The following is a 22,312-nucleotide window of genomic DNA, read 5'->3' as shown; positions in this document are numbered from 1 at the left end:
ATCGGATTTCTTTCCGCAGGGCCTGTAAGACAGAGTTGCTCCGCCTGGCCTTTGGCTTGGAGCCAATTTGATTCCCTCCCTCTCTTTTCCCCTTTCTTTTCCTTCTCCTCCTGCGATGAGGCTACATTTTAATATTTTAATGTTCCATTATTTTAATGTTGTATTTTATTTTTGTTTTTAAGTTGTAATCATTCATCTTGTTTTTATTATTGCTTGTAAGCCGCTCTGAGCCCGGCCTTGGCTGGGGAGGGCGGGGTATAAATAAATTATTATTATTATTATTATTATTATTATTATTATTATTATTATTATTATTATCTAGATTGTGCTTCAGTCTGTTGGCTCTCATCCAGTCCATTTCAGAGGTCCAGCACAACAACAACAGGCTGCCCATCTGGGTGGGTTCCCCCAGCCATTCTGGGTAGCTTCCAACAAATTAAAGCATATCTACTGCCTCACCTGCAGATGTAAAGGTGCTTTAGGTAAAATTCAATGCCAACACAGTTTTGTATGCCTGCTACTGCTGTCCAGGGAATTGAGAGAATTTAGGGGGGTTCCATCAGGCTCAGGAATGTTTCAGTTATGATCTAGGCCAGACCACACATGCACAGATTTCTCCCGCAGCGACACAACCTGTGGTGTCGCTGCATCGTCTCCTACAGCATTGCTGAAGCCATTAGACCCAAGAATCAGGTTTTGGAGTTTTGCTTTTGGAATCCATAATTGATTCCCCACAACATTCTGGAAGTTTGGTAGAATCCAGATGAAAAGAAATCCTGTTCTGCCAAACCGTTTCCAGAGCCAAGCGAGTTTGCCTCTTTCTGCCCACACAGCACAGGCGAGACAAGAGACGTCTGCTCTTATGCAGTCTGTTTCCTTAGAGTGCAAGATTTCTATTAATTTATTTCAGTAGAATATCCAAGGCAAGTTAAAATGGTAGAAAAGGCCTTTCCCCCTCTTAGGCATCAAAACCACAGCCTCAAAATAAATTGTGGGATACTCAAGTGAAGCCTTAATTCAATCATTATCAGGCTTTCCCCCTAAGACCTTGCACAATGGAAAATCAATGCATTAAGTCTTTATCGTTTGAGCACTTGAGCCTAGAGTTCAAACCATGATATTCCTTTCATTCATTTTCTTGCATGAGAATGCCTATCATGTTACGCTCGCTATGTAAGGTATTCTGCCACAGGGATTCATATCTTAGAATGGAGCCCCGCTGTTAAGTGTTTTAGTGTGCAGCTTTTATAATAATTGTTATTATTTATTAAATTTGTACATGGCCTTCATCTGAAGATCCCAGGGTGGCTCACAACGGAAAAGTGAAAATGAAAATGAAAATATATGTATTGTGTATCCAACATTGCTTTTGCCTTTCACTTACTGTTCATGTAGGCCTGCAAGTGCCTCATTCTACTGGACCCATGGATGCTCCTTCCCGTGTAGGAAACAGGGTCTTTTGTCAAATGGCCTGTGATTTGGAAATACTGAATTACTGACCCATAAATGTTTTCATGATCTTTTGAATGTGTGATACAGTGGTACTTCGAGTTAAGAACTTAATTCGTTCTGGAGGTCTGTTCTTAACCTGAAACTGAAAACACTTAACTTGGACTGCATCTTGCTTTTATGGCACACTTTCAGTATAGGTCATTATCTCTTTCCTGCTACCTTGGAGAAGAGTATTTTGGTATGCCCATCTATATTTCAGCACCATCCTGCTTTGTGTGTCTTTTAAGACTGAACTCATGCATGGGGAAATGAACGGTGAAGAGCAGTGATTGCTATAATCTGACTGATATTAAAAGAGATGTTGGACACATAGCTCAGTGCCTCTGAATACAAGGCTTCCGTGCTCATTGGGAGTATTATCAGTAGCAATTTTGGATTCAGCAGCGATACATTTATGCTGGGTATTCAAGATTTCCATGTTGGATTTTACCTACTTTATTTGTTTTGTATCTAGGTCACTCATAAAAAGTTTTCAGGATCTTGTCTTTAATAGTGGGTGAAAGAAGGAACGTTTTTTGCAGGACTCAGAGGAGGGAGAACGGGTCCTATTTTTAACACCAAAGATAATTATAATCTTCTTTTTTTAAAGATAATACACAATGGCTCATGCAAGCTTGATAACAAGCTGTGCTTTCTCCACTGGGGAGCAGATTTGACTTTGAAGTGCAGAAGTGTGCTCCTATTTAATAATGAAATCTTCTAAAAGTGAGGCTTAGCTGATTATTGATAATTATCCTGCTTCAATGATAAAGATCCCAAACACACACACTTCAAATGATTCTGCAGCTGCTTCTTTATATGTGCAAAAAAAGAAGAAGAAAAACATGATTAGCATTATGTCACATTTTATTTTTCTCCTTAGGACATTGATTCTCTTTTGGATCTTATTTTTTTTCTTTTTCTCTTGGACTTGTGTGGAGATACTGAACATGTACTGTATAATATAACATCCAGGAGACTCCACACCTTCTGTGTCTCACATAAAGGAGAGCCTGAGCAGGGGGACTGGCTGTCTGTGATGCAATACTTTATTGTTCATGATGAGCAATTTGAAGTTGGGTCTCAGGGCATAACCTTCCTTTCTGCTCTTCTGCCACTCATCTTACCCTGATGGGGATCAGCTTCTTCATGGAAGTGAATTGAAATTCATTTCCCAGTCTGCCTCTGTTGTGCAGGCCCCTTCTGGTTACAGGGATTCTGCCACACTGCAAGTGGTTTTTGTTGTGCAACTGTGGTTTTAACACCTGCGGATCATGTTTGGGCTAAAGTCTGAAATCTCAGTGGACAGACTTTGGGCTAAAGTCTGAAATCTCAGTTTTCACTGCTCCTATCCCTCCATGACTTAGCCCAATCTCCTTATGATGAAAGTTACTGAACATAATAATAATGTACACTTCATAGGAAACATCTGGCTGGGGTTGCATGTTGAACATTTGGCCAGTCCCCAGCATTTGGGATGGGGAGGCGTCTGAGACGGGGAAAGAGGCCAACTAGTGAGTTCTTGGCAGAGGTAAGCTCTGAACTTTCTGTTTCACTACAGTGGTGCCTCGCAAGACGAAATTAATTCGTTCCACGAATTTTTCCGTCTAGCGAATTTTTCGTCTTGCGAAGCACGAAATCCCATAGGAATGCATTGAAAATCAATTAATGCGTTCCTATGGTCAAAAAAAGTCCAAACAAAGCCAAATTTGGTACAACAAGAGTTTATTAAGTGCTCTTTAAAGTCACACATACTGTAAAGAGCATTTCAAAATTCAAACCCAGAAATTTTTTTAAAAAACAGAGTGGCCCAATGGTCACAGAAAATCATAAAAATGCAGGAAAAAAATCACAAGCTTCCAGATTCTTGCAAACCCCTCCCCAACTGTTCCCCCAGCCACCCAGCACACAGAAATTCAAATCCAGATTTTTTTTTAAAAAACAGCAGAGTGGCCCAATGGTCACAGAAAATCATAAAAATGCAGGAAAAAAACCACAAGTTTCCAGATTCTTGCAAACCCCTCCCCAACACCAAGTCCTTGAATTCCAAACACCCCAACCCAAAATCCAACCCCCCCCAAAAAAAAGTTTTAAAAGCTTAACTTACCAAATGGCTGCAAAAGAAGTTTTGGAAAAGCTTCAAAAATCACCAAAGTCTTTAAAAACCTCAAAAAAGGCTACTATGTACACTGCGTTCTATGAGTTGCTCCTCAAAGTCAAGTCGCAACTGTATTAATGGTGTTAAGAAAAAGGAAAGAAACTTGCAAGACGTTTTCGTCTTGCGAAGCAAGCCCATAGGGAAATTCGTCTTGTGAAGCAGCTCAAAAAACGGAAAACCCTTTCGTCTAGCGAGTTTTCCGTCTTGCGAGGCACCACTGTAGTTCTCTTTGTAAGTAAGTTTTGCCCCTACTACTTATATCACAACTAATTATATAACAACTGTATGTCTGAAATATTGGAATAAGACCTCATGTATTATGAAGAACTGAGGGGGCTTTATGCAAGTTTAAGCAAAACGGGAGGTTAAAATCTGGGATGCCAAGAGATGGCTCACTGTGTAGTGGTCAGTTTTCTGGCCTAGCTCTGAATTTTTAATAAATTCTATTAAACTCCTTTATTTCCCTCTGTACCCCCCCCCCACTTGTTTTGTTGACCCTCCTGCCAACCTAGCAGTTCGAAAGCATACCAGTGTGAGTAGATAAATAGATATGGCTGCGGTGGGAAGGTAAATGGCATTTCCGTGTGCTCTGGCTTCCCGTTGCACCACAAGTGGTTTAGTCCTGCTGGCCACATGACCCAGAAAAGTGTTTGTGGACAAATGCCAGCTTGGCCTGAAAGTGAGATGAGTCCCGTAACCCCATAGCCACCTTTGACTGGACTTACCCGTCCAGGGGTCCTTTACCTTTACCTTTTGTTGACCATCTAGCCTGATGAAGAGCTCTGGAGAACTTGAAAGCTTGCACACTATTTTATAGCATTTTGTTTGGCCTAACAAAGATATTGGACTAATGTGTATTTTGGAATTTGAGTTTCTTCTTCTTCTTCTTCTTCTCTGGTTGAATATCTTCCTGAGAAATCAGAAGGCACCTCTCTCAGCACCTTGCAGCTGGGGTGCTGAAGAGCCATGTCATATGACAAAGTGTGTTCACTGTGACCTTGAATACTATTAGGGATACAAGGTGAACTAATAAATAAATATTTATTAGTATCTGAAGAAGTGTGCATGCACACGAAGGCTTATACCCAGAACAAAATTAGTTGGTCTCTAAGGTGCTACTGGACAATTTTTTTATTTATTTATTAATAAATAAGTAAGTAGTGACCCTACTGCACCAGTTGTCTTTGTTCCTCCCAGACACAGATCACAATTTGATGTTGCTACCACAAACAATTGTGTATTTTGGAAATATAATAAACCCTTTAGAAGCCAGGCATACATAAACTTGTTCTGACTGTGGGGTTGATGAGGTTGAGATGATGCTTCTTTCTGAAATGGATTTCTGGCCTCCCTGGAAGTTGAAATGCCCCAGCTATCCAATAGTTGTGTATGTTCTGTTAAACTCCTCTATGGGGAAGCAAAAGTTATTTGCTTATGCTCTAGTACCGTATCTTTTGATGTATAAGACAGGTGTAGTGAATGCAGAGGGGGGACATGTGATTAATGGCAGCAGCAAGCGGGAGATTGGCAGTGGTGATTGGGTGGGTGATTGGTGGCTGCGGCAAGGCCTACTGGCGATTGGTGGCTGCAGCAAGTGGGCGGGTAGGCTGTTGGTGGCGGTGAGCGGGCAGACAATTGGCAGCTGCGGCAAGGTGTGCAATTGGCAGTGGCTGTGGCAAGCGATTGGCAGTGGCGGGCAGGCGGGTGAGCAATTGGCGGAAGTGACCCCACCCCACCCCCAAAAGCTAAACAACTTACCGTATTTTTTGCTCTATAAGACTCACTCATTTCCTCCTAAAAAGTAAGGGGAAATGTGTGTGCGTCTTATGGAGCGAATGCAGGCTGCACAGCTATCCCAGAAGCCAGAACAGCAAGAGTGATAGCTGCTTTCACTGCACAGCGATCCCTCTTGCTGTTCTGGCTTCTGAGATTCAGAATACTTTTTTTCTTGTTTTCCTCCTCCAAAAACTAGGTGCGTCTAATGGTCTGGTGCATCTTTTAGAGCGAAAAATACGGGTAATTTCTTAATTTTGGGTTTAAAAAAATAGGGGCCGTCTTATACATGGGGGCGTCATATACATGGAAAAATATGGTACTCAACTCCAGCATGAGAAAGACATTTGACAGCTAAGATCACTTTCTGCCATATACTTACAAGCTTATTTCCCATTGACTTGTTTCAATAATTCCTTTCTTAGGTTGGTTGGCACCTGTGAGGTACATTGTTAGCATTGTTGCTAATGATGCTATTAAAGCAATCTGCATACATGGGTGTCTAATGCCAGCATGTGAGCAAACTTTGGAAGAAAATGCAACCATCCTGGCAAAAAAAGTTGGGCCGTGTAATGGCTACAGCATTAGGTCTCGTTTAATTGACTTCAGAGGAGCAAATGCCATGGGCTGGATTGTACAATAGGAAGCTATGATAGAATTAGAAACAGATAATTTTGTCTTCTACTGGTGCAGTCTCGGCATGGGGAATTGGTAGCTTCTTTTCGAGAAAAACTTTTTACAAGACTGGCCTCTTCTAAATGTAGATTGTGCCCCTCTAAATGCTGGAACATGGTGCTACTATGCCAAATAGAACCAATACATAATTAGTTTCTTGCTATATTTATCAACCAAAGTTCTATTTTTGTAAATCAATAATAATAACAAAGCACTAAAGCTCATCCCTGTCCCATGGTGGTATTTGCATACCCTTAATGAAAATGCTTGTCTGATGTTTCATGCTGGGTACTGTGTCATGCAAAGTCATTATAATCAAAATCTTTCTAATTTGACTGCTAAATTGTAATTACTATGGTGTGCTATTTCATGCAAATAATGTCATGCAGTGTAAGTGAGTTGCACAAACTATGAGATATCCAGCATTATAGCACAACATTAGATGCAGCTGTGGTGCTTAAATTGCTGTCCATGGAGGATTTTTCCAGGGCAAATAGTGCATTGAACTCTACTCCTTTTGCTGCCTCATTTTCAGTCCTGCATAATAGTATCTGACAAACCAGTTGATGTCTTGCAGCACATATATTTATCCCCTCTCCCCACCCAATTCTCTTCACCCATTGCATATAGGTACCCATTGCATATATGCAACACTCATCAGAGTGAATGTTTCATTCAGAAGCCTTTTAACCTGGTTCTAATGTCATGCCTATAGCATACCCAGGGGATGATCTGGAGGCACCAGAGGATGAGGCCACCATCTTGCTGAAGTTAAGCTGGTCCAGGTCTGGTTGCTGCCTGAAACAGTGACTTCCTGGAAACCACATGCACACATGCACCTTGGGTTCCATGATGGAAAATAAATGGGATATAAATGTAAAATCAACAAATCAGAAAGTGTGATGATCCACATGCGAGGCAGAAAAGAGGGCTGCAATATGTAAAGTTTTAAGCGTGGCTGTGATCATATTCTTATGTGTGCTGGTTGGGATACTATTTGTAATGTAGCAGTACCGTTGTGTTAGTGAAAGCGTCACCAGCGATCTCCACCCTGTCTCTAATGGCAAGACAGCATGTCAGGACAAGGGAGTGTTTGCATCACAGAAGATAAAAAACCTGTTTGATCACAGTAGATAGTGGGATGGTTGGGGGGGGGGGGAATGAGTGTTAGCACGATGTCCCCGTGAAACTGCTTTCAATTCTGTAAAAGAGCACTGTCTTGTGATGCTTCCTGGTGACCCAGGAAGTGAAGTTCCACATGTGGGAAGGGCTGTATGTACGACAGGGAAGGTTCTTTGAGCTCTCTGGTCGTCTGGGCAGCAAGATCTTGTCTCTGAAGTATATAGACACCTTGGAGAAAAGTCATTGGCCAAGGATTAGTAAACAATTCAAGTGGAAGAATGGGGAGAAAACAAAGCAGGGCATCACAGATGGAATTGCATTTTTAGCGTAGCAAGTCTTGAAAGCAAACCAGTAAACTGTGAACCATCAAGGTAACCGCAGCCGAGGGAGGCATTGCAAATCAAATGGGAAAGACAGACTGGGTCAATAAAAATAAACAAGAGGGACAGTTCCCCATGGGTGGGGGGGGGCAGACAGAAGTGCCTTTGTTAGTCTTCCAGAAGTCAATCCCTTTCCACTCTTTCCTCTACAATTAAAGAAAGGAATTGTGCAGTTAAAAGCACAATCTGGAATAGAGTGGAGTCACAGATTCCTGGAGATGCACATCCTTCACTAAACACCAACGGGTAAACATAGTGGGAATATTTATCACATGAGAGGCAAAGGGCAATATTACGGCATGTTATTTATTGTGCCTGTTATGTGACTAGAATTCAGGATAGGAAACTGATAGGAATGGTTAAGAAAGGATATAGGGAGACTTCCCTGATGGTTCTGCATGTAAGATTATGCCTTGATTTTATTTAAACAGAGCTCAAGGTTTGGAAGCAGCATTGACATTCTCAAACTGCAGTTTAGGACCCCCGATGTGGATTTCAGTATGAGGGATGGTCCTCTGAAAGGGATCGGTTTCTGCTGACAGATAAACCATAGATAGAGATCGTCTCCCTACACAGTTGCCAAACTGCATCATAATTTTCTGTTTGGGAGTACAGATTTTGGTGACTCTTAAATATTTGCCTCCAAATAAGAGGCTGGGTTACTCTCCACAAGTTCATCTGTGACTCAGAGACACCAGTCCCTCCCTCTCCTAGTAACACCCATGCCAGGCATGGCAGGGTTTGTGAGAAGACAAGGAAAAATAGAGACCCTCTTCCTACTGCCACCGCAAAGTAAACGGGTTGAGTGTTTTGGAGGGAAGGATTAGTGCCTTTTGCAGTCTCAGTAACATTAGGGTGTGTGGCAGGATCCAGTTTTGCTTGCAATTGGACCTGAAATAAGCAAGGTTATTTTCTGAGTCCATAGTTCTGGTTTTCTGAGTCTAATTGCATCAGCCTTCCCTAATTTGGTGTCCCTCCAGATGTTGCTGGACTCCAACTCTCACTGGCCCCAACCAGGGGTGGACATGGGGGGGGAGGCTGGGGGTGTCCAACAATATCTGGAGGGCACCAGGCTGAAGAAGCCTGAATTGCACACTTAATTATGTATGCCCTATACGTGCTCAGGTGAGTTCAGCTGTTGGTGTGGCTGCAACTCCTGTCCAGAGAAAGGGGTGAATGTAGTTCTCTTCCTGCCTCCCTTGCCATTTAAAGAGAACACAGGATATTGCAATCCAGTAAGTCTTTGAAGTTGAGTGCTTATTCCAGCTGAGGAAGAATCCCATCAATGTGTTTGAGGGAATATATAAATCAACTCTTTCCTCCCTTAGCAGATCCAATGCAATGAGGAGGGCCTAAGTTTACCAATAGAAGGCACATTTTATATGTGTATGGTTTAGGCCTGAAATATGAATCACTCTTCTCTTCTCTTCTCTTCTCTTCTCTTCTCTTTAAGACTGTACATACTAAAACAGGTGGAAGGTAAATTCTCACCCACAAATATGATAACTAGTTGTCTCAAGCAGAAACAGAGGAAGAGAATCTTTACTTATCTATGGCAATGTGCAAAGTCCTAGCCCTGATTTGGCATGGAATGTGTTTGAGAAACCTAAAAAATAAGTGCTTCAGTCCTCATCTGTGAAATTTTGCAATTCCAAGGAAAAAGCAATCCGTGTGTGGGAGGGTGTGTGCAAAAATGCTCTCGGAAACCCATTGAAAGCTCTTCTTTTTGTTGTTGGTTGGCTTAAATGAAAATCCAGCCAGCTGAAAGGAGGACACTTCCATCTGTGCCTCTCATGCATATTCAAGGATTAGCATGAAAGCATTGAGTTATTTTCAAAAATGGGCCAATTATGCGGATTTTACATGACTGTTAGCTCTGATATTGGATGAACACTTGCCATGGCAACACATGTGATCATAGTTGCTTGGGTTTTGTCAGACTGAAGGAAAGATAAAACATTGAATCTCTGACCCCCCCCCCCCAAAAAAAAGGCTCTGAAAAGAAGATACTTAGAAAAAGTCATGGGGAGGATGAATCTCATTGTCATGGTCAACTCTGCTGTTGACCATGAACCACTTCTGCATGTGCCCCACTGAAAGGTGTCAGAGTTTTGAAAGGGCTTAAGGGTTTGTCCAGGCTGTCACAATTTTGTGTGAGGGATTCCGACTTCTACAGGAACTTTCAGTTTGTGCAATTAAAGACTCTGTTGCATTAGCTCAACAAATCCATTACAAAAAAAGAATTGGGGGTTTTGCGGTTTGGAAAGTGATGTGGAAATGCATTGAAAAGTGTGTGGGAATGAACAAGTGACTAAGGGAAAGCCAAATAAAGATCCCACAAGCAAATCAGGAAGATTGTGCATTGGTGTAGAACTGCCCTGTAAACAAATTAGAACAAATGCTCAGTAAAAATTGGATATAACCTAACCTGCATGTAACCTTTGTGCTAGCAAATCGGGATGAATGCTTAATAAATGGGTCATCTGACCCATTCAGTGGAGCAGTGGATCACATCTCAGTTAGTGTGAGATTCTTGGTGGCAGAGGTTCTCTTTCAGTTTTCTGCCCCAGGCCCCCAAGTTGCTTGAGCCAGCCGTGTGCATTGTCCATAACATACAGTACGCTGCGTTTGAGGTTTGACAATACCAAGGGCATCTCAGCAAGCTGTAGGAAAGGATGCGCCTGGATTCCTGGTGCAAGCGTGTAGGCTGCATAATCATGGAGAGGTCTTGTCCTACACCTTTCCTCCTTCCCGTTCCTCCTCCCCACCATTCTTGTTCCTTGGAGCATTCCCTATTCCCTGGAGCAGAGATGGATGAACCTGCAGCCCTTCAGATGTGGCTGGTCTCCAACTCTCATCATCTCTGACCAGTCAACATGTTGCCTTGTTGGGAGCTTGGGTTCAACAAGTTCCCCATCTAGAGCCAGCCTGGTTAGTGTCTGCATTTCCGAGGGTGGCTTTGTTTTCTGGAGGGTAGTCTAGGGCTTGGTGGGCGGGTGCGACTGATAGGTCTCAACTCAGGCTCTGCAATGAAGTCAGCAGCACCTTTCCAATAATAACTTTGTGGCTGCAGAGCTCATGTGTTCAACTAATATAAAGTCCTCAGTTTGGAGAGTACGAAAGTCACACTCTCAAAAAGATCCCCTCCAGGAGCAGATGGGCCTTAATCCTTTGCCATCCGGGAACAGTTAGCAGTGAATTCTTTTTAAATTTCACGGAGCAACAAGCTATCTTGCTGCTTGTCAAGTGGCACTTGATTGTGGCAGCTTTTAAGCCATGCAACCCACGTCACAACGTAATTCAGTGGCCCCCGCTTTGCAGGTGAAGCTTCAGTCTTAAGCTTCAGTATGTGGGCTTGTTCTTTCCTGATTTACTTCTGCCTCCACTACCCACTTCCTCTGGTTTTGTTCCTCTGTTGTTTTGTTTTTCTTCTTAGCAAAACTTTTTTTAAAAAATTTTATTGCACCGTGATTGAAATGTGGTAGGGCCTCTAGGATTTAAAAATATGTTATCCGAGCTACGTGTGTTTCCCACATCCTCTAGGTGGCCAAAGATACAAAATTATCTCTGATTTAGATGAGACCCACTAGAAGTGTTTTGAATGGGTGTTTTGAATGACTTGTTCAAAGCCACTTATAGGGCCTATCATGTTAATCTGTGTGGTCTGCTCAGCTAGTCAGTGGAGTAAATGATTTGGTGAGGAGTCCAAACACAGGGAAAAAAATGCTATGAATAAGTCAGAAACTAGATTGTTTTAACAAAAGAAAAGATCTCTATAGGAAATTGTGTTTTAAAATATCCTGCTCTCTGGCGCCCTCTGGTGTTGCATGTTTATAGCTCATTCCAATAGCTGTTTCTTAACTAGTGTAGCTGAGTACATTACTAAGATGCAACAAGAATTTCAGCTGTATTGTGTGCAGAAGAGCTAACATCCTATTCCTAGTGAATGTAGTAGTCTCTTGCTTCTGCTGCTTGCAAGTAGGCAGTTAGTTCACACCTCAAAGTCTCTTTAGGTTCAGTTGTTTTATTTTCACCCCTCCAAGCAAATGGACCATCTTGTGCTATAAACAGTCCCTTCCACCAATCTCATTTCCTCTGCTTTTTCTCACTGCCAATTCCAGCTGCTCAGAATGTCACACGATCTTTTCATCTTTCTTCTTCGACCCCAATTAAGTCTGGCAGTCTTTCTAAGGCACATAGATTTTTTTTTAAAAAAAATATGCAAATGTAATTTGGATTTTGAAAAATGATAGAAAAAAGGGCATTCAAGGAGAGAGAGAGAGAGAAAGCCCTGACTCCTTAGAAAGACATGTCTCTCTTCCTTGCACCTCCATTCTGGGAGTGCAAAGGGTGAAGGGAAGAGCACAGCCTTTCAGAGAAGGCCTGAGAATCCTGAGGCAAGAAGGGCCTTCTTTCCCAGCAGCTAAGGCTGAACATTTCAGGGGTCCATACTGCATTTGTGGGAGATGATTGGCAGATTGCATCATGCTGCTGAGGGAGATGACAAGAGACTCTCATTTTTTTTATATATAAAACAACAACACTTGGGAAATGCAGCATTCATAGAGATGGGATTACCATCCAGTTAATATGGGCAGCAAGTAACTGCAAGCTGCCTGCCATTTTGACATTTCCACATTTGCTCCAAATACCTTCTGGTTGAATTCTGAACCCTAAATGCCAGTCCAGAGACAAAAGCCTTGAAACTTATTTAAGTGACTAACACACAAGTGTGCTTGCAGGTCTTAATTCTGTGACACACGGAGGACAGAAACTGCTTCAGTGAATGGCATTTTATTATGCCTTTCAAATCTTTTAGCTTCTTCCAGGGAAGATGCCATGGGGGCGAAACCTCAGAGAGACAATTTTCAACTAGCCAACCCTTCATGAGCAAAATAGATCACTATGAAGGGGCTCAAGGGGGGGGGATTTTGTTTGCAAGGCGGCCTCTGAGCGAAAGGTTTTACAGCTGTTCACGGCAACCATCTCTTGCTGTGCCATTAGGACTCTGGATCGAGTGACTGCTTTCTATGGAGACGCCAATTGTGAGGGCAACTCTAGGGATAAGACGAGAAATTAATCCAGTAAAAAGAGTCAGAGAAAGGCAGGAATGCAAAAGCAATTTTGTCTCCAACAATGCAGATCCATCTAAGGATGTGAAAATGGCAATGATTAGTAATGATGATGGGCCCGAGCCAGACGCTGGGATGACATTTTAATATAGCAGGTGACCTTGTCAGGGATGGATGATGCACAAAGCATAATAATCTCAAATAGACATTCATCTAGAAGAGAAACACTGTTTTGTATGTTTGAAACAAACTAGCATATTTAGACAAGGCCAAGCAATTATAGAATTTCTAGTTGCCAACATCCCCCTCCCCTGAACAAGTTTTGGTCTATGTCATCTAGCTACGTGGGATTCTTTATTTTCCCTCAAACACAACACCTGGCACCCACAATGCCTTGGTTCTTTTATCTGCTGTTTCCAAGAAAGACACTGGACATACTTTGAGTAGCAGGGTTCTGCATAAAAGTGGGAATTTTAGCAGGATCCAGCAGCACTTCAGTGGATGCGATATTACCAATCCTTTAAGTAAAGGATTGCTAGTTTTCTCCCTGCATTTTCTACTCCTTTTGCACTACATGATGGCTATGCAGCTTTAGGGTTGCACAAATGGTCCTTTATGAGTATGCGTGTTAAAGAGTTGAGATGGGAATGAAGATGGTTTGTCGCAGCTGGTTTCAAATATTCTGAGAACACAAGTGGACTAGTGCAAAAAATGTTCAAATTTTTTTGAGAGAGACTGCAGGAAATCTACAAAATGCTGAAATGTTTCCAGTGACAGGGTAGATATACGGAGTTTGGAATACTGCCCTTGCAGAGTTTTAATGCAACATAGTAGGGTGGTCAGGGCATTAATACTCAGGGAGGAAGTTCAATTTGGTTTCTTGACATTTGTGAATAGGACTTTACCATCAACCCTCGCCCCTCATAACATGCATAACTCTTTGGAAGGGTAGGATGTATAGTAGGCAGATTGTAGAATTATAACATGCGCATAACAATATTCGGGTAGCTGCGGTCATATACATAAACAATTTCTTCTGGCCCTTCCCAATTTGAGCATTCAACACAGGTGATAATAATCATGTCAGGCAGGTGACTGTCAGCTCTTGAGGCAGTCTTCATGAGTTTGCATTTGGTAGGCTGTTTCCCCACAGACATTCTCCCCAGCATGTGGGTAGCATTAGATGGGGCCCTGTTCAGGATGCAGGAGCCCCTTCCAAACCAACAGGTGCCGCCCACTGCCCTGCCGCAGGTACTTATCAAGATGCATCTTGAGTGCCCAAATAGGACTTTGGTGCACTTATGAATTGGGATTATTAAACCACAAAAATTCGCATTGAAATGATGCAGGATGTATACCTGCACAGATGGTTAATTTTGAAAAACTAATATGGAAATGAGTTACCCAGTAAGAGAATTATTCTCCTCCCCCCTCTGTTTACAGCAGCGAAAGAGAACTCACCCGATGCAGCTGGGTCTGTCCTGGTGTCCAAACACGAGTGTGCCTGGACTGTGCCAATGCAGTCGGAGGAAGTGCTGTGGGCACAGCTTCTTCTTATGTATTAGCTGCAGGATCTGATTCACTCTGCAGCTTCCCTCTACACCAAGTTGAACCACAATTAGGATTTACTAGGCTGCCTGGAGAAACAGCACCTAAAATGCCTGTGTTAATATTTACAAACACTAACAGTTGTGTATAGTAAAACAAAAGCAAAATGTGAGGCATCACTACTGGAGAAGGAAATTCTGACACATCTGTTGGAGCACAGATCATTTTTCTACAGAGACATGACAGAAATGCCATCTCTTAAGTCTCTTAAGCATGAGCGCTTGTTCTGCTGGGAACTGTCAGTCCTGACATGTTGGGTGAATTGAAATATCTCTCTGGTTCCTATATCAGCTTTCTATTAATTTGGAGGGTCTGCTATTTTTAAACTGACATTTAAAAAATGTTAATCGGAATAGTGATTCTCTTCACTGGCACACTAACCAGTTCTTGGAAATTGTACAGTAGGATGCTCATTCCAGCCAGGAATGCAGGGATGCCTCCAACTCAGAGTAGACCCACTGAAATTAATGGACCTAAGTTAGTTATGTCTATTAATTTCAATAGCTCTACTCTGAGTATGACTAACACTGGATGCAGCCCACAGCTTTTAAACCTTCAATAATCACCAACAGAAAAAATACTCCAAAATTCAACCAGTCAATGTCCTTAAAATTTAAACAAGTGTAAAGTAGAAGAGAGAAGCTGTACAAAGTTTCAGGAGCTTTGGGCACAATGAAGTGGCTGTTTGGGAGAGGGCTTTGTGCTGCTCCCGTCTTGCTCATGCGTGTCCCCAAGGCATTTGGCTGGCCGTGGTGAGAACAGGATGCTACACCAGATGATGGACCTTTGGCCTCATCCAGCAGGGCTTTTCATACAGGCTTAAGCCAAAGTTAAGCATTTTGAGATTTCAAAAAAAGAAAACAAATGCTAACACTATTCTAGGCTGCATCAACAGAAGTCTAGTGTCCAGATCAAGGGAGGGTAGGACTCGAACCAATGGCTTCAAGTTATAAGAAGGGAGATTCCAACTAAAAACTTTTTGACAGAGCTGTTTGACAGTGGAACGGTCTCTCACAGGAGGTTGTTGACTCTTCTTCCTTGGAGGTTTTTAAGCAGAGGTTGGATGGCCATCTGTCAGGGATGCTTGAGCTGAGATTCCTGCAGGGGTTGGACTAGATGACGCTTAGCATCCCTTCCAACTCTACAATTCTACGATTCTATAACATTGCTACAATCAACCGCAATACCTTTGGGATTTAATTAGCATTGTTAATATGTATTGTTCAAAGTATTTGTTTGGTTGCTTGACATCTTGAAGGGTGAAAACGTAGACTATGTGTACATCAAATGTGAAGCAAAACTACTTTTCTTTTATCCTGTGGCTAGAGAGTTCTCTTCCTGTCTTTGCGGCATCTCAAAGATCCAATGCAGAGATGCTTATGCTGTTTTGAGAGTCGTCATTATTGAAAAGATACAAAAGAGGGCACAGAAAGGTAGATTCTTTTAAAGGCCATTTTGAAACTGTTGTGTTTCAGGGAAACACATCGTAGAATTTTCAGAAAATGATTTTTTTCAGCTTCAGTTTTATGACCTGTAATACATGCCGAGCTGCACTGTGGGTAAGTCATCAGAAATTGCTTACTGTCAGTTACAAGGCAGAAGAAAAGTCACCTTGTATCAGATGTCCCCTTCTTTCAGGGAGCCTAGTGGCCAGCATGTTAGGAATCTTACTGAGAACATAATAGCCGTGTCTCACCAAAGCTATAACTAGAGGAATTGCATTTAATTTGAAATAGATATCAACAACGGTAACAGTAGCGTCCTTGACACTGGAATCTGAAAAACACCAAAATAACCAGTTTTTTTAGCCCATGATAGCTGGATTATTTAGCAGCGTAAAATATAGCAGGGCCCAGACTCACCCTGGACTGCTAAAAGAGGCTCCCACTCGTACATCAATTGTGTGCTTGCAGTGGTGTATAAAGCTCTGTCGCCTTACACCTGGTGTGTGTGTGTGTGTGTGTGTGTGTGGAGCACGTAGTGATGGGGAAGGAGCCGGGCAGTTAAGTGACCACCACCTCATGTCTGGGGCTTCTCTGCACTGGCCCTGCATTAATACGGACGGGACCAGCTCATATATGGTAATACCTTCCTTTGGGACTTCGGGACGGCTCGCAACAAACCACTGTAAAGTCCATTCTGATTTGGGGATAGCAAAATTTCTTCTTGGGTGTTTTATCAAATTTGCTGCATGAATTTTTAATTTATTTATTTACGGCTATTAGCCCATAAAATATGTACAAACATAAAAACACAGAAGCATAAAAACCGGTACATCTAACAACAGAAGGGGAACACCACGATGCAAGGGTGGTCATTGAACAGTGACAGTAACGGCTTGGGGCCCGGAAAGATCCAAGGGACGGTTCACAGAAAAAGGAGAACTGGAGACGAGATCCGTCATGCACTCTCATCATGACTGTCCGATTAGTTTTTGTTGTTGTTGTAATTTTTTGGTGGTTTTCGTGTGTGAGATAACCGCATTCAGGAATCTCGCCACCTGCAGAGTTACAGAAGGATCTGTATCCTGCAAGAGCAGTGCGGCATGTGACTCAACAGGTCTGCCAACCAAGCGCAGTAAAGCAGGACCCAGGAATTTAGTCCTAGCTATGCTATGGAAGGGACAGTTGAACATTATATGAGGAAGAGATTCAACTGTTTTCCCGTCACACTCGCATAGCGGAGACACCAAACCCTTGGAAAATCTGTAGCTCAACAGGTTCGATGGAAAAACATTGAACCTTGCACGAATAAATGCAAGTCGGTGTGGTGCAGATGAAAGAGATGACATGTATGATGGAAGGCCAAGTGGTGGGGTTATTCCGTGATACCTGGGAGAGCAGACACCCCCACCCCTGGAGAGGTTGTGTTGATTTTCAATGTCTGCTAATCTTTGCTCGATAAGGCTTTTGGCTGAGCGTAGGTTCATCTTTAAGGAGTCCGCTGGGGAAATTCCGATGCTCAAAAGTTTGGCATGGATTTTTCCTACCCACGGGTTAACAAAGTCATCCCGCCAGAGGCACTGAAAGAGGTAATGGTCGGGAAGCCTATGCCAGCTGGACAGCCAATAGCCAAAGACTCGCTTCCAGATGACCGTCTCCAATGATGCAATCCTTAACTCCAGATGTATGGCTGCATTGCTCACACACATGGGGAGTTTCAGGAGGCGACGGAGAAACTGATTCTGCAATGTCCCCAGCGATGTTAAATTGGACCCTGGGGCCCAGAGCGGGGCAGCATAACAGAGGGTGGAAACCACTTTTGCGTGGTACACCTTCAATGCAGAAGGGATGTGGGAGGCTCCGTCGGCCGCAAAAAATTGGAGTAGAGTGTAAAGTAATGTTTTCCCTTTGTTCAGTAAATACTGTATCTGTGGCTTCCAGCTTAGGTTATAGTGGAAAAAGACTCCCAGGTATTTAAACTTGAAAACCTGTTCTAATTGGACACCATCTAACTTCCAGCTGTAAGTTTTCCGAGACCTGGTAAAGACCAGTACTTTTGATTTTCCATGATTAATTGTCAGGTGGTTGAGTTTGCAGTAAGCCGCAAAAATCTTTAGAGCTCTGCATAAACCGACTCTAGAGTAGGAAAGGATCGCTGCATCGTCAGCATATAAGAGCAGAGGGCAGCGAAAATCAGCTAGGCGGGGGGCATGAATGTTGGCTTGAGACTCACTCAGAAAGAGCTTCATGTCGCTAATAAACAAGTTGAAGAGGAGTGGGGCCAAAATGCAGCCTTGGCGCACTCCTCTATTTATTGGGACCTCATTGGATAGGTTTCCCACCGGTGTAAGTCTCACTCTAGCCGACGACCCGTGGTGTAATTGGGTTATAAGCCATAACAGCCTTCTATCTATGCCCCATCTCTCAAATTTCTTCCATAGACAGTTTCTTGGGATACTGTCGAAGGCGGCCTTTAAGTCTATGAAAGCAACACATAGGCGCCCCCGACTCGGGGCAGAATATTTTCTGGCAAGCTGATACATAATTACCATATGGTCAGTGGTCGAATAATTGTTCCTAAAGCCCGCTTGCTCATGGCCAATCAAGTTTGAGTCGTATGCCCAATAGGACAGCTTAGACAGCAAAAATTTTGCATAGATTTTCCCGATGATAGACAAAAGGCTGATGTTCCGATAATTCTCTGGGTCTGCAGGGGGACCCTTTTTATGGACTGGTACGATCACGGCCTCCTTCCATGACCTAGGGATAAGCCCCGTAGAATTAATTGCATCAAAAACTTTGGCCAGAATTTCAGCCCACCACCTCGGTTGCGCAACAATAGCCTCAGTGGGGACCAGATCTGGCCCAGGGGCTTTGCCCGTTTTCAGGTCTAGTATCAAGTCCATTATCTGTTCTGGGTCGGTAGAGGGCCACAAAGGTAGATGGTCGGCTCGGAATTCCGTGAGTGAGTTGAATTCCTCTGCCAAAGAGAAATATTTACTCAAGAATTGTTCCCATGTGGGCGCAGGGATAATCGCCAGTGGGTACTTCCTTCTTCTTTTGTTTATCAGAGCCCAAAATTCCTGTGGTCTGCGGGATCTAGAGGCTGCAATCAAGGCTAGCCAACGCTTTTGGTACCACTCGCGTTTGGCCAGCTTTAGGATCTGTTTGTATGCTCTTTTGGCTTGTAAATAGGAGGGTGGTAGAGCCTGGGCATTAGAGTTTTTGTATTCATTATAGATAGAATGAAGAAGGGATCTTGCTGCTGCATGAAGCAGATGGGAACAGCAATCATCTTTGTGTAGTACAAATGTTTGTCTCTGTTTACACAGAAGGTTAGATCCTGAACCATCTAGCTCTACAGCTGCTTCCTCTTTCTCTTGGTCTGCACTGAAGCTGCTTTTTATGTACTTTGTAGCCCTAGAAAAGAAGAAGATGGAAGGAGTCAATAGAAGAAAAGGGAGGGGAGGGAAATGGGACGCTTTCATCATGAATTTTGATCCTGGATGAGCCAGTCAGTGCAGCACTTCTTCAGGACCGTAGGGTGTCTCAGTAATTTCCCAGGCTTGTGTGGGGACTGCTAATATGCCATTGAGACAACTGCTGGTGTGCTGCTCTGTTGTATGATTAAAAGTGGTTGAAAGTCTAAAGCCAATAATAATAATACCCCACCCAACGGACTGGATTCCCCCAGCTTCCTGCTTCTCTTTGTGTATCGCTACTCCAGACTCACACACCCCCTCCCCACTCTCCACTGAGGTTGGTGATTGTGCCACCACATGTCCTTGAATAGTTCAGATGCAGAGATGGAGAGGAATTGCCTGTGTCCAGAGGAGGTTTTCCTTTGTGCTCAGATCAACGCCTCCTTTGAGAGCAGGGAACCTTTACCTGTATACATTCCTACACCAGTGTGCCTCCAAATTAAATTTTAAAAAAAGCATGTGCTGCCTCCACCAGAATGTTGTGTGCTGCTGCATTGTCTTCTAGGATCAGTTAGAATTTTTTAGCACCCACTTGGACTCAGTCACCTGAGAACTGCCAGGTTTTTAATAACACCTTTCAGCTTAAAATATGTGGTCTGCAGGTGTTCAGGATGTGACAGAGAAAGCAGGAAAGAGCTCTTTTAAAAGTCCAATGTTTCATTCTAGTCAAACGTACCTTTTTCATTACACCTGGGGGGGGGGGAGAGAGCAAAGCATAAACTGATTTAAGCATCATTTGTGAAAAGAGATGAAGCATTTGGTCAGCTAAATAGTTGCACTGAAAATTCCAGGCACATAAAAATCAATACAGAAAAAATCCCAAAATGCACATGACTTGTAAATGAAACCCATTTAATTATGGAAAATCATTGGCAAGAATACGCACATCTTGGGAAGTGACTTTCTTATTAAGTGGCTTTGGTGATCTTTATTACTTTGCTTGGATTAACAAATTTAGATCAGATAATGAAACTTTTAGTCTCTCTGTCTTTCTTCTTAGGCTAACACTTGTTAGCCTAATTTTTCAATTAACTTTCTGCAGTGACTAGATCATAAGATGTGGCTATATCAGCACATTCTTAGATCTGATTGCAAATCAGCATTCATTTTGCAAACAAGGTATTAATCATGGTTGCATATGGCTAACGGTCCAAGCAGTTTTGTTTTTAAAAATATATAAATCTTATTTTAGTCAACTTCACTGGCTTTTACTTTTCTTAGCTTCATTGCTAAGCAATGTGTCAGTTTCAACAAAATGTGTATGCTTAAGACCTATTAAGGTTTATTAAACCTCAGTGTCCACTAAAAACTCCTGAAGAGATTAACAATAAAGTATAAATAACAACAATTAAATGACAAAAATATATTAAAAGCAGATTTATCAATATAATATAATTGGTGCCCACCAGTGTATGTTCATCAGTTGGGGAGGGGGGCGGAGAGAAGGGATTTTTAACAGAAATCCAACAGGTTCAGCAGAAACCTTTATTGACGCCATTGTGGGCTGTCATTGGGAGCTCTGTTTGGGATAAGACAGCTAAGAATCATAGAATCATAGAGTTGGAAGAGACCACAAGGGCCATCGAGTCCAACCCCCTGCCAAGCAGGAAACACCATCAGAGCACTCCTGACATATGGTTGTCAAGCCTCTGCTTAAAGACCTCCAAAGAAGGAGACTCCACCACACTCCTTGGCAGCAAATTCCACTGTCAAACAGCTCTTCCTGTCAGGAAGTTCTTCCTAATGTTTAGGTGGAATCTTCTTTCTTGTAGTTTGGATCCATTGCTCCATGTCTGCTTCTCTGGAGCAGCAGAAAACAACCTTTCTCCCTCCTCTATGTGACATCCTTTTATATATTTGAACATGGCTATCATATCACCCTTAACCTCCTCTTCTCCAGGCTAAACATGCCCAGCTCCCTTAGCCGTTCCTCATAGGGCATCGTTTCCAGGCCTTTGACCATTTTGGTTGCTCTCCTCTGGACACGTTCCAGTTTGTCAGTGTCCTTCTTGAACTGTGGTGCCCAGAACTGGACACAGTACTCCAGGTGAGGTCTGACCAGAGCAGAATACAGTGGCACTATTACTTCCCTTGATCTAGATGCTATACTCCTATTGATGCAGCCCAGAATTGCATGGGCTTTTTTAGCTGCCGCGTCACACTGTTGGCTCATGTCAAGTTTGTGGTCAACCAAGACTCCTAGATCCTTTTCACATGTACTGCTCTCAAGCCAGGTGTCACCCATCTTGTATTTGTGCCTCTTGGTTTTTTTGCCCAAGTGCAATACTTTACATTTCTCCCTGTTAAAATTCATCTTGTTTGTTTTGGCCCAGTTCTCTAATCTGCCAAGGTCGTTTTGAAGTGTGATCCTGTCCTCTGGGGTGTTAGCCACCCCTCCCAGTTTGGTGTCATCTGCAAATTTGATCAGGATGCCCTTGAGTCCATCATCCAAGTCGTTGACAAAGATGTTGAATAAGACCGGGCCCAAGACAGAACCCTGTGGCACCCCACTAGTCACTCTTCTCCAGGATGAAGAGGAACCATTGATGAGCACCCTTTGGGTTCGGTCAGTCAGCCAGTTACAAATCCACTGAGTGGTAGTGCTGAATAGTGGGTAGACATGGCAGACGACACAGCGATGTCTCCAAAGCAGCTCTTTATTTTGTAAGCTGGAACAGCAAACTGAACAGCAAACAGCTCAGCCGGCCTGCTTTTATAGGCAGCCAGCTGTCAACATTGTAGCAACAACAACCCAGGGTTTCCCGCCTAAAATAACTGACGTGGACCTGAGTGAAAACTACATACACAATACTCCTGGTGGCCAGGGTGAGAACTTCAATACATAACAGGTAGCATAGTCAAGACTGCATTTTACCAGCTTCTTTACAAGAATATCATGGGGCACCTTGTCAAATGCCTTGCTGAAATCAAGGTAGGCTACATCCACTGCGTTCCCTTCATCTACCAGGCTTGTAATTCTGTCAAAAAACAAGATCAGGTTAGAAATCGCCATCGTCTCCTGATGAACAGCCAGTCACTCAAAACACACTGGGATTGACAGGACTAGTATTAATGCCTCTGTCTCTTCTTGTATCTGTTGAACTTTTGT

At 42.9% G+C, this 22,312-nt stretch overlaps 1 protein-coding gene and 1 long non-coding RNA gene across 3 annotated transcripts in view; one reads left to right on the top strand and one right to left on the bottom strand.

Moving 5' to 3' along the window:
* The window catches only part of FRMD4A (FERM domain containing 4A), a gene marked incomplete at its 5' end in the record, with an annotated part of 413,106 nt that overhangs the window by 33,893 nt on the left and 356,901 nt on the right, over positions 1–22,312 (top strand). The window lies entirely within an intron of this gene.
* LOC309379844 lies at positions 6,318–16,457 on the bottom strand. The gene is made up of 3 exons (XR_014172651.1): positions 16,368–16,457; positions 14,133–14,266; positions 6,318–7,447 (listed from the first exon to the last, which is right to left on the bottom strand). It is a non-coding gene; the product is annotated as an uncharacterized lncRNA (long non-coding RNA).

This window comes from Podarcis melisellensis (assembly GCF_964234715.1).
Source record: "Podarcis melisellensis genome assembly, chromosome: 10".
Classification (NCBI taxonomy): Eukaryota; Metazoa; Chordata; class Lepidosauria; order Squamata; family Lacertidae; genus Podarcis; species Podarcis melisellensis.
This window is presented reverse-complemented; position numbering and strand designations above follow the sequence as displayed.